The sequence below is a fragment of the Xiphophorus hellerii genome, chromosome 8 (assembly GCF_003331165.1).
Source record: "Xiphophorus hellerii strain 12219 chromosome 8, Xiphophorus_hellerii-4.1, whole genome shotgun sequence".
Taxonomy (NCBI): Eukaryota; Metazoa; Chordata; class Actinopteri; order Cyprinodontiformes; family Poeciliidae; genus Xiphophorus; species Xiphophorus hellerii.
In genome coordinates, this window is record NC_045679.1 from 5,180,854 (window position 1) to 5,196,016 (window position 15,163).

Below are 15,163 nucleotides of genomic sequence, written 5' to 3' on the forward strand. Positions count from 1 at the left end.
AGTGGTTTTAGAGGGAGGGACTCCCTCCTCTCTGTCCTCACACTGATCCATGCTGCTGAATTCACATCAGCTCACACACACTTTCTACCTTCACCTGCAGAGGAAACACACATCATTCATCTGCACATCAACTCTGATCATCCTTTACATCATTAGAGCTGGAAAAAGATCAGCTGCTCCTCCTCTGATTGGCTCTTCTTCTCTGCTTCATATCAGTGTCAGGTGAATGCAGTCAGACAGCAGAGAGGCAGAGGAAGCTGCCATCAGCTGCTGCACTTCTACTATCAGTCCACTAGATGGAGACATGGAGCAACATTTACATTCACTGATTCAACCTGAACAACAGAAAATATTTTAGTTGGTTAATTATTAAACTCTACAAGTGGATTATCTGCTCTATCAAACATTAACTATTTAATAATCCGACTGAATTAAACATATTTTAAAATAACATTATTTTATTTTGAAAGGAAGCAACAAGACTTTAGACTTTAATGGTGGAGACCAGAGTTTGATTCCAGGAAATAAAACCAAGAATCAGTTTGTTCAGAGAAGAAAATAAATAAAACCAGCTGTTCAGCAGAGAACTTCAAACAGCAGATTTTAGTTTTTTAGCTGAAATCAGAAGTGAACATTTTCTCCAAACATCAGAGAGCAGAAACAAGCAGGAATATCCTGATGACAAAGTTCAAGTAGGAAACAAAGCAAACTTACAGTTTGTTCAAATTATCCAAAGAGATGATGAAGAATATCTGAACAACAAGCTGAGACCCAACAGAACCACGGTAGATCCAGAGTGGTGCCACAAATAAACAGGTTAGTTTAAACTGAAAGTGTTATGAGGAGAAATGAGCCCAGACTGGTCTGACTGGTCAGACTGACTGGGAGTCAGAGGAAAGTTATTCTGTTGACGTCTGAAGACAGGATCACTTCTCATAAATCTGGATCCGCTGTTATTCTGCTGATCCAGGTTCTGTTCAACACCAACTGAACCAGAACCTTTTTTAACTTGGAACCAACTGAACTCTTCATTAGTGGGGGTTTGTCTCCCTCTGCTGGTGAAACTCTTACCCACATATTGTCTGGTTATTGATAACAGATGAAGTGATTTTTAAATGATCCAAATACAGCTCTTGAAAAAATTAAGAAACCTCTTAAAATGACCAGTTTCTCTGATTTTACTTTTTTATACATAAATGTTTGAGTAAAATGAACTTTGCTTTTTTTCTATGTGTAATAGTTATTTATCTATTTTCAGTTAAAATTTAGATTATTTAGTTCATTTTTATTTGTTTATTTTCTAGTTGATTTATATTTAGAATTTTTCTTTAATTTGTTATTTTAAATAGGTTCTTTGGTTAGTAATTCACTTAATTAGTTAATTAATTTCAGTTTGGGAAGTGGGTGTTTCACCATATAAATAGGTCTTAGGCAGGCAAGTACAGAGGGGGGGTAGAAGGGGGCTTGAGCCCCTGCTCTTTTTATCCTTTTTTTTCAAAATTTTTATTTTTATTTTCTTATTTTTAATCTGTATGTCAGAAGGCCTGTTTGTGCCCCTCAGCCATAATATTTAGCTAAATATAATAATTTAGTAAAAATAAACTAGTCTGGCTGCCCTCAGTCTAATAATGACTCTCAGAGCCTTGTTAAGGAATCATGGCTATTTTAGATGGTTTAATATAGTTAAGCTAATGCCATGTGCGTTTAAGTAGACCAACATTCCATTTGGACAAAAGCAGATGCAAGGCAGGAGTTCACAGATAAACATTCTTTTGGCAAGGCTGTAATTTAGACCAGCCATAAAACACAAAGTTCTTGAAAGGTTTTAAATTAGGAGGCCATAAAGAATATCTTCCCCGGCTCACAGGTCAGAGGTCGGGGGTTTCTCAGGAGTTCAGAGTTGCATCTGGAGTTGATCACAAACTTAGGAATCTTGGAAACACTTAGGTTTAATTTCTGATATACCTTCTTAATATTAATAGCAATAGTGGGTTAGATTAAAGTATATTACTCAAGTTACAAGTACTAATTTAGTAAATGGAATGTATTTGAAAATGTACTAACTATGACAATATCGGAACCAAAAAAGGGAATGGTTTGAATGTTATGTTTTACAGGTTGAAAAAGACTTCTATCTCATTATTGTTTGTGATAAGGTAAAGATTCAAATCTTTGGAGAAGCTGATTGCAGAGGAGCAAGATAGGTTTTGTGAAAATAACTTATAATTTTAATAACTAAAATGACTCTTGATATTTGTCATTAAAACTCAGGGGAAGGTCTAAGTTTTTTCCAAGGTAGCTCTTGGTTGGTCAAAACAGAGGTACGCCCTATTTGCATATATTAACAAAGAGAAACGCCTTCACTAGAAAAGGGAATGCTCAATAATAAGAATTCAGACAACTGCCCTGTTTTGCTTTTAAGCATCAGCTGTCTCCAAAGGCGCCTTTGTTTCTTTTAATTCTTTTGTCTCAGGTAAAGAATGTGCTTCTGGATACTCTGAGGTTTCTTGTTAAATTCATACGGTGTTTTCTATTGAATTAAACTCTGTATCTCTGTGACGTCATTCTGCCTCGCCGTCTCCTTGCCAGCAGTGACAACATCCGCTCGCGACCCGGGTAACAGGAGGAAAGGCGAGCCATGCTTTTTCCAAAGTTTAAGCTAATCTAATAACTTTCCTCCTTAACAGCCTCCATGTTGTTCAGACTCCGGGTCCATGGTGAGGAGGAGGAGGATCTGTGTCCTCTAACTATCAAGTTATGGGCAAGAATATTTCTTCATGCACTGGTTTGTGAATAAAAACGTAGGTCTGATGTTGACGTTAGAAAAACTGTTTCTATTTATATTTTCATAATTGTCCTTGCAATAGCGGGACAAAACCCGCCTCGCCACTAAACTCAGAAATGCTGCAGAGAAACTTCTGACTTTAACTTCATCGTTCTGCTAAAGGCCCGGTTCGCTACAGGCAGCTTGAGTCGGTCCACCGACAGATAGAAAGAATCTCTGTCTTTATATCAGACATCCTGATATAAGACATGGTACCGACTGTCCTCAAGTGTTAAAGGAAGATTCGGCCCATTTAGAGTCACAAAATAAACATCAGAGAAAATATTGTAGCAATAATTAGAACCGCAGCAAAAAGCCAAACATGCCACAATGAAAAGAATCAAAATGTCCCCAAAGCATCGGGGGACTGACAGGGGCCACCGGGGGATTCCAGGTAGATTCCAGGTAGATTCAAGGTGGATTCCAGGTAGATTCCAGGTGGATTCCAGGTTGATCAGTCTGCAGCCAGGTTGTTCTAGAGGTTAAATAGATATTATTAGGGCTTCATTAGTAAAATGGCAGCAATTTGCTTATTTCATAACTTCATAACCTTTGACCTTCTCTCCTCTGGTCTGTTTAACAGCTACAGTCTCAGATCAGCTCAGCCCTCCAGGACTGTCAGCAGCAGAAACAGAAACTTTATACCTGTTGGGGAAAATATAGATTATATTTGCTTTGCATTTCCCCACATGATGGCAATGATACAGTAGGATCCAATTAGATTCTTGATTAATATGGGTTGTTGCTATGTTGTTGTACGGAGTTTTTGTTCAATGTGCCATTTTTTAAATTTGAGCCCCTGCCCCTCCATAGGTCTCTGCACGGCCCTGCTCATCGGCAACAAGCACCAAACTGTCATGTCTCTCATGAATAACCGAGAGTTTTTTTTGTTTTTCTGCCAGGTAGAGAGAAATATGGGAATGTGAGATGAGAAAACGTTAGACCAACTGCCAATGATTTAACAGGAACTAAAAGGAAATCTTAAATATGAGATCAAAAAATGGACAAATGGGTAAATGTTCTTCCTGCACCTGTATTGTCTCCGTTTGTGATATTTATCACAACATTCTTGCAGTAAAACATTTGTCCACCTCAACTCTGACCTGCCTTTCAGAACCCAAACTCAGTGCTACAGTACTCCGTTTTCTCAAAGTTACCCTGACATCCTAGTTCATTTCTTCAAGTCTCCCTTTATGCTCAGTCCTGTAAATAAGACAATAAAAGCAACAGCTTACTATCTGCAACATATAAAAAGTTATAAAGCAATACAGAAAATGTGTATTTTCTGAAATGTAGCAGAGAAGTTTTACAGATTCCTTCCATATACATGATGTTTATTGATATATAAATACAAAAAAAGCATATTTGAGTGAGTTCTGGTAAAATTATACTGTACAGAGTAAGTGCCACATTCAATGCTCAGATTTATCTGGATTTCTTTGTTACTTTGGAACCAAGTATGAGTTTGTGTTACTTGTTTGCATTAGCAGCTTGGTGTTGGAGTTCGTTATCGTTGGCCAATGGGTTATGATTTTACCAGTGGAGTGATTGTACATAGTTTTGCTCTTTTTTTTCTGAACACTTAAAATGCAAACTTCTGTGTGTTTTTCTGCACTTGTTAAATTTGTTTGTTTGAACAAGTTGAGGAAAAAGGTGCTGAACTTGCAGGAGATTTTGATGTGGAAACATTTCCAGCAGACCTTAAAATGCACAAGGAAGAGCAGTTTACAGGAACATGTGGGAAACTGATTTTCTCTGTTACCGTAATTATTATAATAAAACTTGAATTGTTGAATTTATGAAACCAAGTGAAACAATTAATTTAAAATATTGCAAAAAAAAAAAAAGTAAGGTTTATTCTTTATGTTTAAATGAAACAAAAAACAGTGACTAAGATGATATTTGGAGGAGCTAAGATAAGATGTTAAATCTACAAACACTGTACCAAATATCAAACATGGCAGTGGCAGCATCATTCTGTGGGTCTGTTTTTCTGCCACTTTCATCCACTTTTATAAAGTGGATGAAATAATAAAGGATGATGCTTTTATATTCTTTAATATTACCTCAGCGAAGTTCCCAAATTGTGATTTAAAACACTCATAACCTTTGCATAAAGCTTACTGATGTCAAGCTTGAAGAAGCATCCTTACCTGAAACCTAATAGAAATATGTGCACAATGTTTCAAAAGCAGTTCTGTTTAAATAAATAAATAAAGGTCCGGGTTTACCTCCAATGTATTTTTTCTTGCACATTTCATTTTGTTTCTCTGTATGTTCACTTAATCTTAATGTTTTTTATTTGTTTATATCACAGTTTAAAAGGTTTACTGTACCTGGAATCAGCATGTTTTAAAACATGTATTGGTGCTTTAAGAGGACAATGATCTCACACACACTTCTAAAGTGGTTTTGATATTAATACTTTACATAAGCAATAAGCTCTTGGAGAGCCATGAACTCTGATACTGAAAATATGCCGTTGTTTAATATGCCAGTGACGTTTACATTGGAATAAACCTATGTTGTCATCTGTACACGTTACCAGGCAACACCAGTTACCTTCAGGTGTCGTATGTTTCGTACAGCTGACAGTGTTGGACTGACCTGTTCCTGTTATTTTTACTAAATGACTAAAATGTCTGAAATATAGTCAAGTGTTTTTTATTTCACATTTTGTTACAATAAAACCACAAACTTCATAGCATTTTATTTGGAAATTTATATAATAGACCAACTAAAGTTGGTGATTTTATACTTTTTTTTACTAGGAAACATAAAAAAATGTGTTATGCATTTTTGTATTCAGGCTCTTTAATACGTATATGATCCATGCATCTTAACTGTGAATAATAAATGTTAATCACTTATTTCTTTATTTTGGGAACTTGGTGTCAAAGCAATTTTCTGACTTTTCTTGCATGTCATTAAAAGTATTTGATTGGAAATGGTTTTAAATTTTTCATACAGGCATAAATAAGTAAATGTTTCATGTTTTATCTCTAAACTTTACCTTCAGTATAAATTATGTTTCGCCTTTAATTTCCACTTCTGCCTTAATGTTAAAGAGAGTTGCTGGTGTTACAGGAGCATGTTTTCTATAAGTTTATTCTGCCTCTTCAGCTCCACCAGCATGCATGAAACTTTTGGTGCAATTTGACGCGCATTAAAAATAAATGGTATGGTGAAGTTTTAATGATTTAAAAACATTTAAAATTGCATCCAGCCAGAGCCAGGGAGACGATCTGTACTTGGAAAGCTTTTGTTCATTTGAGCTTGGATCAAAGGTAAATGTTTCATACAGGGGAAAAAAACGTGATTTATAATTTATAAGGAAGTTGTGATTCATGCTGTTCTTTTATAATGTTTTCTACCACTTTGTCAGCTCTGAATCTCATGTTTTATGCCTATTTTTAACCTTTTTCTTATTCAGAGCACTTTGAAATGAAAGTTACAATCTTTCTGTAACTTTTACACCGTTAAAGTTGCTATAGTAACTGTTTATTCTTGCAAGGAGTCTGTTTTTAAGCTACATTTGAGATGTACAAAATTAATAAGTAATAATTAGGTGCATTTTAAAGTTGGTGTCTGAATTTTCTGGTTAGTTTTCTTAGTATGTATCATATTTCTATAAATCTTTATCCTGATATATATTGATACTGTTTACTGGTGGTTATATGAGTGTAATTTATTCAGGATTAAACTATATTAGTTGTTCTACCTTGTGCTTGTCTTTATTGATCTGTATTGTTCCTATAGTCATAATCCTGCTCTAGGAAGATGTTAAGATGTTCTGGTAAAGTTGTTTCATTCCCCAAATGATATTTATGTAGCATTTAGCAAACAGAAATTGTTTTGGTTATCCTAACTTAATGACTTAATGTTTGAAAATGGCAACAACTTTTTATACAGTTTGTAAATATCTGGTTTCTACTGTACACTATCTATGGGTGAGTAAAAACCCAAATAACTCAAGATGTGGATCAGAAAAATCTGCCATGAATAGATCAAATTTGGTCTCAATGAATGTCAAAAAACCAAAAAAACATTTATTTAGACCAGAATTAATCACTTTATTTTGTACATTTAACATGATGCTACCATTATAAAGAATATTCCTTCAGAGTTAAAGAATTTCTGCTATTTTTTCTTTCTGTGGTGGGATGGTGTTTCACCCTCCCAACTATGTGCACCAGGTGTATCAAGTAGCGTGCAGTTGATTGGTGGGCGGGGCAAATAGCTTTATAGCTGAGCAGGCCGCTGCGAGGTGTGTGTCTTTGTTTCCTCTACTACATGACGGCTGCCCAAGTGGCTGGTGTGCTTGATCCGCTCATCTGAATTGTAGGTGCCATTTTGTACCATCTGGCTGGGATTGTGGTTAGGTTTTGGTGCTATACCTGCCGTGCGTTTCTGCAGCGTTGCTCGGCTGGCGTTGGCGGCTGCAGCTGGAGGTTGTTGCGGCGTGCGGCTTCCATCTAGCCCTCGCTTGCTGATCCGCTCTCTCCCTGGGTCGGCTGTGCTACTACTGCTGGGTAAGCTACCTGTTTAGATTTTAATTTACTTTACCTGAATCCACGGGTTTTCTAATGTGTTTTTTTTGGTTTAGGATTGTTTGGAGTTGCAGCGCTTGGACGCTCTGCTGTCTTGTCTTGTTGTTTGTTTGGGCCGCTCTGAAGGCAACCTGTTGCTGATTGGACAGGCTGAGCGAGTGGGGCAGGACTCCTCTGGCCCATTTGAAGGGCACTGAAATTGGACGACGACGATTTGTTCCACCGTTTAAAGTGTTTGTGTTTTTTCCTTTTACAGTTTGTTTGCTTATTATTGAATTTACTAATGAGTTTGCTTTTTTGTTTTGATTTACTAATTTGTTTTCTTTGGCATTACACGTTTTGTTTGTTCATTTATTTTTTTGGAATAATTTCAAGTTGTCACTTTTATTTCACATAATCCCTTTTCATTTCCAGGGACAGAGTAGTGGGCCCGAAGCCATGCTTTTAAAAAGAAATGTTTTAAATGAAATTGTTTAAATAAAATATTGTGAACTATTCTGTGTTCCGGTGCATCTTGTTTTAAAAAGAACCCCCCTGCCGGGTCACATTTCAGTAAGTCTCTCCATGAGGATTAAAATATTGCAGCAGAGTTTCTGACAGGAGTTAGAAAGACGTCAGTACGCGCAGTCCCAAAGATCTTATACAATCTTATTTCAGCACTGCACATTGAATTAAATCCCCAAAAGCAGGACTGGAACCAGAACCCTCAAGTTTTTGCCTCTTATAGAACCAGCTTCAAGTTTAGATGGGAAGATATGAGCTTTGCTACTAATTTTGCTCTAAAATTGTTCCCCAAAGCTGCTCTGTGTTCTCTCAGTGTGCCTTACTGCAGCCATTTCTGTGTTTATTCTCACCCTCATACTGTTGGCTCTGTTTTTCTCTTCTTTCTTCCTTTGCCCTCTCTGCAACTGGTCCAAACAGACGGCAGCATCTTGTTTTTTTTGGCTCACTTTCTGAGAAGTTTTAACTTTAGGGATGAAGTGAGAGCTAAACCAGGAATAGATCATTACAAGGTAAAAGACATAATCTATACCCAAGTTTTTAAGCACAGGCTTTATGCATGAGGCCCCTGAGCTCCATGTTGGCTAATGATGGCTAACTGTTTTCCTTACAGTACGACGGTTTCCGTGTAGCAAATGAAAACATACATTGAGGTAAGACAGCTTGGTTTATTGTACTGCACTGAAATGTTTAATTTGTACATTTTACTTGTGGTTTTGGGTCGGCTGTAGTTTCTGGTCTTTGCTGTTGTTGACGTGTGATGCTAACTGAGCAAGTATTTGCTGATTTTAGGGGATTAAAATGGCTGAAAGCAGATTTTTAATGCAGTACTTTGATTTTATAATACAGGCATGTAAATAACGAATGCTTTGAAACATTTTCACGTTATGTTTTAACCTCAAACTGAAATGTTTGTCTTGGGATTTTATGTGATAGAGAAACAATGTAACACATAATTGTTGTGAGGTGGAAGAAAAGTAAAATAATGCTGTTGTTTTTTAATTATTTCGATTTTGTTATGTATAAATAATCTGAAAAGTGTGTTGTGCATTTAGTTCAAATGGTTTCCAGGCATGCATAAATATGGAAAAACAAAGCAAAAATACAAACATATATTTTTTCTTTATTTCTGTCCATCCTTTCATTCTAGTGTCTGCCCTTCTTTCTCGTTTGTATTTTAACTTTTCTTCCTCTCTTCTTCCCTATGTGCCTTCACTGATTTTCTTTCATGTTTTTTGTTAGAAAAATGTGCAGCAACCTTGTTGACAGTTTAAAGTTTTTATCTGCCTCTTTTCTTAGTCTTGCAAAGCTCTGTCCAATATTTCAATAAAATATATTTCAGTTTGTGGCTTTAAAATACAGATTTGAATCTAAGATACTGGATTGTTAATTTTCTCTGGGCCGTATTTTGAATTGTAATGGTTGAATGTTTTCCACTTGACTTTAGGTGAACATTTGACAAAAATGTAGTTTCTTTTTATCTTTTTGCTGTGATTATTGAAGCTATGATTTTAGTCATTAATGCTTGAATAATTAGAGTGAATTCGAGTAAAACATATTGACTATAATGAATCTTAACCTTCTGAATGGTTTGCTATAAAATATTTTCTTCTAAATGTGCAGGAAGCACATTATGTATGATTTGCTGGGTTTCCTATAAACTAATGTTAATTAAATCAACTCCTATTAACTGCATGTAAAAGATGGGAATCAATGACAAACTACTAAGTTGGAGTTTAAAATGTTGTTGTACATTTTTGTTTTTAAAAAATCAGTCGTAGGAAAATGAATCCGGACTATTTCTGTAGCGTTGTTCCAGGGTAAAACATGGCTGCCATGACCTTGCCTCCTGTTTTCTACCATGAGAACCAGCTAAATAAATCTGTCCTGCATAAATTTAGAAAGTTGATGAGCTGACACACACACACACACCCACACCCACGCACACACACACACACACACAGATTGTGAGGACGAATTTTATCTCATGAAGAAATGCTACATATCAGATCTAGATCAGAGTGACATTTAGTTTTGATTCTTGTCCTAGAATAATACTGAGCTTTTTAAGGCAGTTTGAACCTTAGTGATTAAGTTTAATCTTTCCTTGAAGATTCCTTGCATTGAAAATTTGCTGCTGCCAGAATTTCAGCTCATTAAATCTTATTTTCTAATCTAATCTAATCCAGATTTGTTGCTGACGGACCCATTATTAAATGATCAAATCTGTGCAGCAGCTGACAGTAGATTTATATTTGCAACATGTTGCCGTACGAATGAGTCAAATGTCCCGTGGGTGTAAAATATGCTAAATCGTTGCTGCTCCACCTTCGTTCTGCCTGCAGGTGCAAAATAAACACAAGAATGCTGTGATTCAAAGTGTGGCTTGGGGGCCTTTTGCGGCACATGGCCTGACTTTGTGCGGTCCCTGGCTGCACCTCTACCGAATATCAGAATTATTTTATTAGATCTTGTGTTTTCAAATAAAAAGTTACCAAATTACTGGTTTCAATGCTGAGAAAAAACTAAATATTTCTTTCTTTTAATAGAAAAAACATGCAAAACTCGTATAGTTTTGGATTTATAATAAATTATACATCCGTTTTCTACGAGAAAAGATTTTTCTTTCTTTTTAAATTAAAAACTGGTGACATTTTATTTAAAGCAGTGTGTATAAAACTGAAATGACACTCATGAATATGAAGGAGTCTTCATAAATGTTTACGACTGTCGTCATGAAGTGTCATTCGGAAAATAAAGACAATTTTAATGCAAAGTCTCATTAAAACTTGCATTGAAAGTCCATTAAACATCTTCATCTCTGCTTTCGCTTGAAAAAGCAGAGATGTAAAGTTATTTACATTACAAATAATGTAAATAACTTTACATTATTTGGTAAATAATGAAACTTTTAATGTAAATTTCCATAAAAAATTGCATTTAAAGTGTCTTTCTTTACCAAATGACACGTCATGACGACAGTCGTAAACATTTATGACGACTCATTCAGGGTCATGTCAGTCTTATACAAACCCTTTCAACTAAAGTATCACCAAAAAATTTTATTTTAATTTAAAAAATGTCATGTCAGTTTATTGTTCATTGTTTATTGTTAATGCCAAAGCAACAAAAGTCCTCCAACAGTTTTTGGCTGTAAAACCTCCAGCTGTGAGACTTTTCCAGTGAACCTACCTGAACGTTTAATTGTTCCTGTAACTCAGGTCTGAACATATTTGAAGGAGGTGTGTAGCATTTTCCTGTAAAGCGAAACTATGTGTTAATGGAAAGAACAAACGTTTTTGGACATTATTAAATAAGCTCTTAGAATAACAATGTCAGTCCAGAATGCGTCATGGGATGATTGAATCAGGTCAATCAGAACATTTAGTTTGTTCTCTGTGCATTCACCAAAACATTACATCTTACCAAGTTTTTTTGTCTCATTTCTGGTGCAAATGTTTTAGTAAACTTTAAAACAAAACTAGCTTACAAGAAACTTTTCAACAAAACACAGGAGCTTGTTTTAAGGAAATAATCCCTTAACATTGGAGCAAAAGTTCTGGTTCTATTGTCACATTATTTCACTTATAACATGGAAAATTGTCTTATTAAAAGTAAATTCATCTTCCAATAGAACGAGGACATTTTCATCAAAATTAAGGAATTATTTACTTAAAACAAGCTCCTTAAAGATACTTGCAAGTTGCAAGTGTCTTGATTCTTGCGTTGTGTGAATTGTGAGACAGTTATTTTTTGTTTTTGGGCATGTGCACCGACTGATGGCACCCTTTGAATTTCGTTGTCCTTGTGACAATGACAATAAAGATTTATCTTATCTTAGTTGGTTTTGTCTTATTTAAAGTAGCTACACAGACATTTGCACTAGAAACTGGACCAAAAATACTTGGTAAGATTTTGTGTTTTTGCAGTGTTGTATTGTAGCCAGTGTGAAAAATATGCTAAATCATCCTGGCTCCACATCCATGATTCTGCATTTGTGCCTAATTGAGAGTAATTAGTTTACTGTTGTCGTTATTCACTGAAACTGTCTCATGCAAAGGCAATTTAACTTTAACTGGCTTTACATATTTCCATCTATTAGTTTGTTTGTTTTATTTGCAGCAGTCCTAGTTTAACAACAGTGACACTAAGAGTAGATAGAAAATGTTTAAACAACATAAAATTTACATTTCATTTTTATAAACTTGTTCAAGTTGTTAACACAGGGTATCAGCCAATCAAATGGTAGCTGTTAGGTAAATTGTATATATTATTATCAAATATTTGTTGTTTCATGTGCCTTTATAATGTTCTTGTCTTATATGCCTTTATTTGTTTCATCTTAGCATAAAGAAAGTTTCTGTGTTGTTGAATTACTTTGATTCCTTTCTCAGAAGGCCTCTCTGAGGAAGAGCAGAGACAACCAGCAGGGTTATCGCTCAGCAGAAACATCTGCATCCTTGACCTGCTAGTTGGCTATAAAACTGTTGCCATGAAGACGTACAACTTGCTCTGTGTTATCCTGTGTCTGGAACAGAATAATCTAGTCTGTAGATACCATGTGTTTTGTTAGTGACTAGCATTTGCGTTGCAATCATGTGATTGAAGTGTTTTCCCCAGCCCTTTGAGACGCTCTCTGTAACAGGGATCCTAACAGCAATAAAAAGGGAGAACGGACACGTATGTTTTCAGAACGGAAGAGATGTGTGACTGAAAACATCTCTGGCTGTTCTCCTCGCGAGGATAAAAGAATCGAACTCTCTTGTCTTTCTTGTGTTTGTTTAATTTGTCTCAATAGGTGTTTAAACCTAACAGTAGCAAATGGAAAAAGATAGAGATCGAGACATGTTGGAAATAAACAGAGTTGAGTAGTAACTAGTTACATTTACTCAGTTACATAAACTTAAGTAACTTTAGAACAATTTACTTTTTTGATCATTTTTATTTCTGTACTTTTGAGTAATTTTATAAAGTATTTATACTCTTACTTCAGTACTTTATATTTTGGTCCATCTGTTTATGTAATTTTTAAATATTAAATGATTGATAGTTTGATCAGTTACTCAGTACTTGAGTAATTTCTTGGTCGGCCACTTTTTACTTTTACTTGAGTAAAAACACATTGAATTAGTTACATTCTTACTTGGTTACAGTTTTTGGGTTTTCTACCAATAGAAAACAATAGAAAATCATGGATCCATTGAATCAGCAGTCTGGGCTGCAGGTGGAGGTATAACGACCAGGGAGGAACAATATTGTTTCTGAAAATGTCACAAATCTCAAATAATCTCCAACTAGTTCCTTGAGCACGATAACTAGTTCAGTTTTCCAGTAAACTCCAGTTCTCAACAGAACCGGTGTGGCGTGTGGAGGAACACGAGATTCTCACCTTCGGTGTGATGAGACGAATCTGCAGCCAACAGGAAATGTAATCATTTTAATAAGCACTAATATCTGAGGAATGTTAAAGAAGCCTTTTTGAATCTATGCCAGAAGTAATTAAATCAGATTAAAGTAGGTTAGTCCAATCTAGGTCAAGCACTGATACGGTTTGCCTATAATGAAGTTTGATGAAGCTGCAAGAATCGATGGCAACTGAAGATAGAAAAATTTTTTAAAAAATATACGTGTGACGGGGTTCTATTATGATTTAGTCAAACACAATGACTGGTCCAAGTCGGAGATCGTTTTAGAGGATTTATTAAACTCTCACAAAGATGGCAGGTGCAGACCACACACGAAGGACATCCTAAGATTTCGCAGTTCCTTCAGCAGCCCTTTCTCTCGCTTTTGCTGACCTGTCATAAAATCCTTCATCAAAGTGAGAAACTCACTGCCAGATGCACTTGATCCACTGGGGCCAGGCTTTGGTTCACCTTCCTCATCTGATCCATCCGACGTTGGCATGCTTTCCCATGCTTTGTCAGTCACCTGTTCTTCCATCTTTGATTGTGATCGAAGACCAGATCTTTGCTTCACCAAACGAGATCCTCTTCTCCGGCTTGCCATAATCCCACTCCTGACACCATGTGTGCGCGTATTCTGACACGGACTCTAAGTCCCAGCTCGTGACGGCTCCTCCGTCACAATACGCTATTAATTGCAGAAATTTTCTAGAAAAACTTCTACATTTCTGAGTTTCAAAACTCAATAATTTGAGAGAAAAAACTGGGAAATTTCTGAATCCCAAAATGAAACATTTGGAGAAAAGAAATCAGAAAATTTTAAAACTTTCCAAAGTCAAAGACTTTCTCCTTTATGAGCTCAGAAAATTTTAACTTTTTTCAAAGATTAATGTCTTTTTTTACCCCTCCAGGGGGTCTTTTGTGGGCTCTAGTGTCCCTTATATGATAGGCTGACAGGAAACGGGGGAAGACACGCGGCAAATGTCGTCGGGTCCGGGAGTCGAACCCGCGACGGCCGCGTCGAGGACTGAAGGCCTCCAAATACGGGTCGCGCCAACCGCTACGCCACCACCGCACGCCCCAAAGATTAATGTCTAAATTTCTCAGATTTTTAGCAAGTATTTTCTCATTGTTTCTATCTTCATTGGCCCTAATAAACCATAATATCTTCCAAATGACTCATCTTCAAGCTTTACTGGGGCAAATAAAGACAGCATAGAAATTATAAGGCAGTTTTGGCCTTTTTGTATTAAAAAAAAACATCCAACAGTTTCTGCAAATATCAGGTTTTCATGCAGTTGGTTCAACAACTTAGGAGCATAAAAACCAAAACCTGCAACATCAATTTGTTCAAACTTTTAAATCTTGATGGTTCGTCCCGTTTTTGTTTTCTGCTTTTTCTTTTTCCCACAAAGCCTTTTCTGTTTGGCAGGAAAACATCCAGTTTGGCCTGAAGGTCGAGATGAAGGTGAGTCAGCTGAAAGAAGCTTTTCCAGGTAAAACCTGTAATGGCTGCAATGACCAAGAAACGGAGTCGTATTGCAGTAAATCCTCAAAACAATGCAGTCAGTATGGATGCGAAACAAAGTTTAATAACCGACGTTGATAAAGTGATACTTTTCCTTCACGAACTCTGAATGATTTTCAGTAAGAGCAGCAGCTTTGGGTGAACCGGGAAATCTCTGTATTGTGGTTGAGAATAAGGGTGGCACCTTTAGATTCTTTTCTCTTGTTTTTTTTTTTAATACAGTACAATCATGAACACGCGGAAAAACGTTCCAGTTCAGAGAAAAACCACTGTTGCAATCATTGTTAGTGTTCATTGTTCCTGTTGGCTCACTGCCGAACCGTGATTACTTATTGTTTGAACTCGAATGCCAAAC

At 36.2% G+C, this 15,163-nt stretch overlaps 1 long non-coding RNA gene across 1 annotated transcript; it reads right to left on the minus strand.

Annotated features, from left to right (window-relative positions):
* Positions 1 to 2,302: 2,302 nt before the first annotated feature.
* Positions 2,303 to 14,032, minus strand: LOC116724696 (uncharacterized). The gene is made up of 2 exons (XR_004340251.1): positions 13,807 to 14,032; positions 2,303 to 2,578 (listed from the first exon to the last, which is right to left on the minus strand). It is a non-coding gene; the product is annotated as an uncharacterized LOC116724696 (long non-coding RNA).
* Positions 14,033 to 15,163: the final 1,131 nt, after the last annotated feature.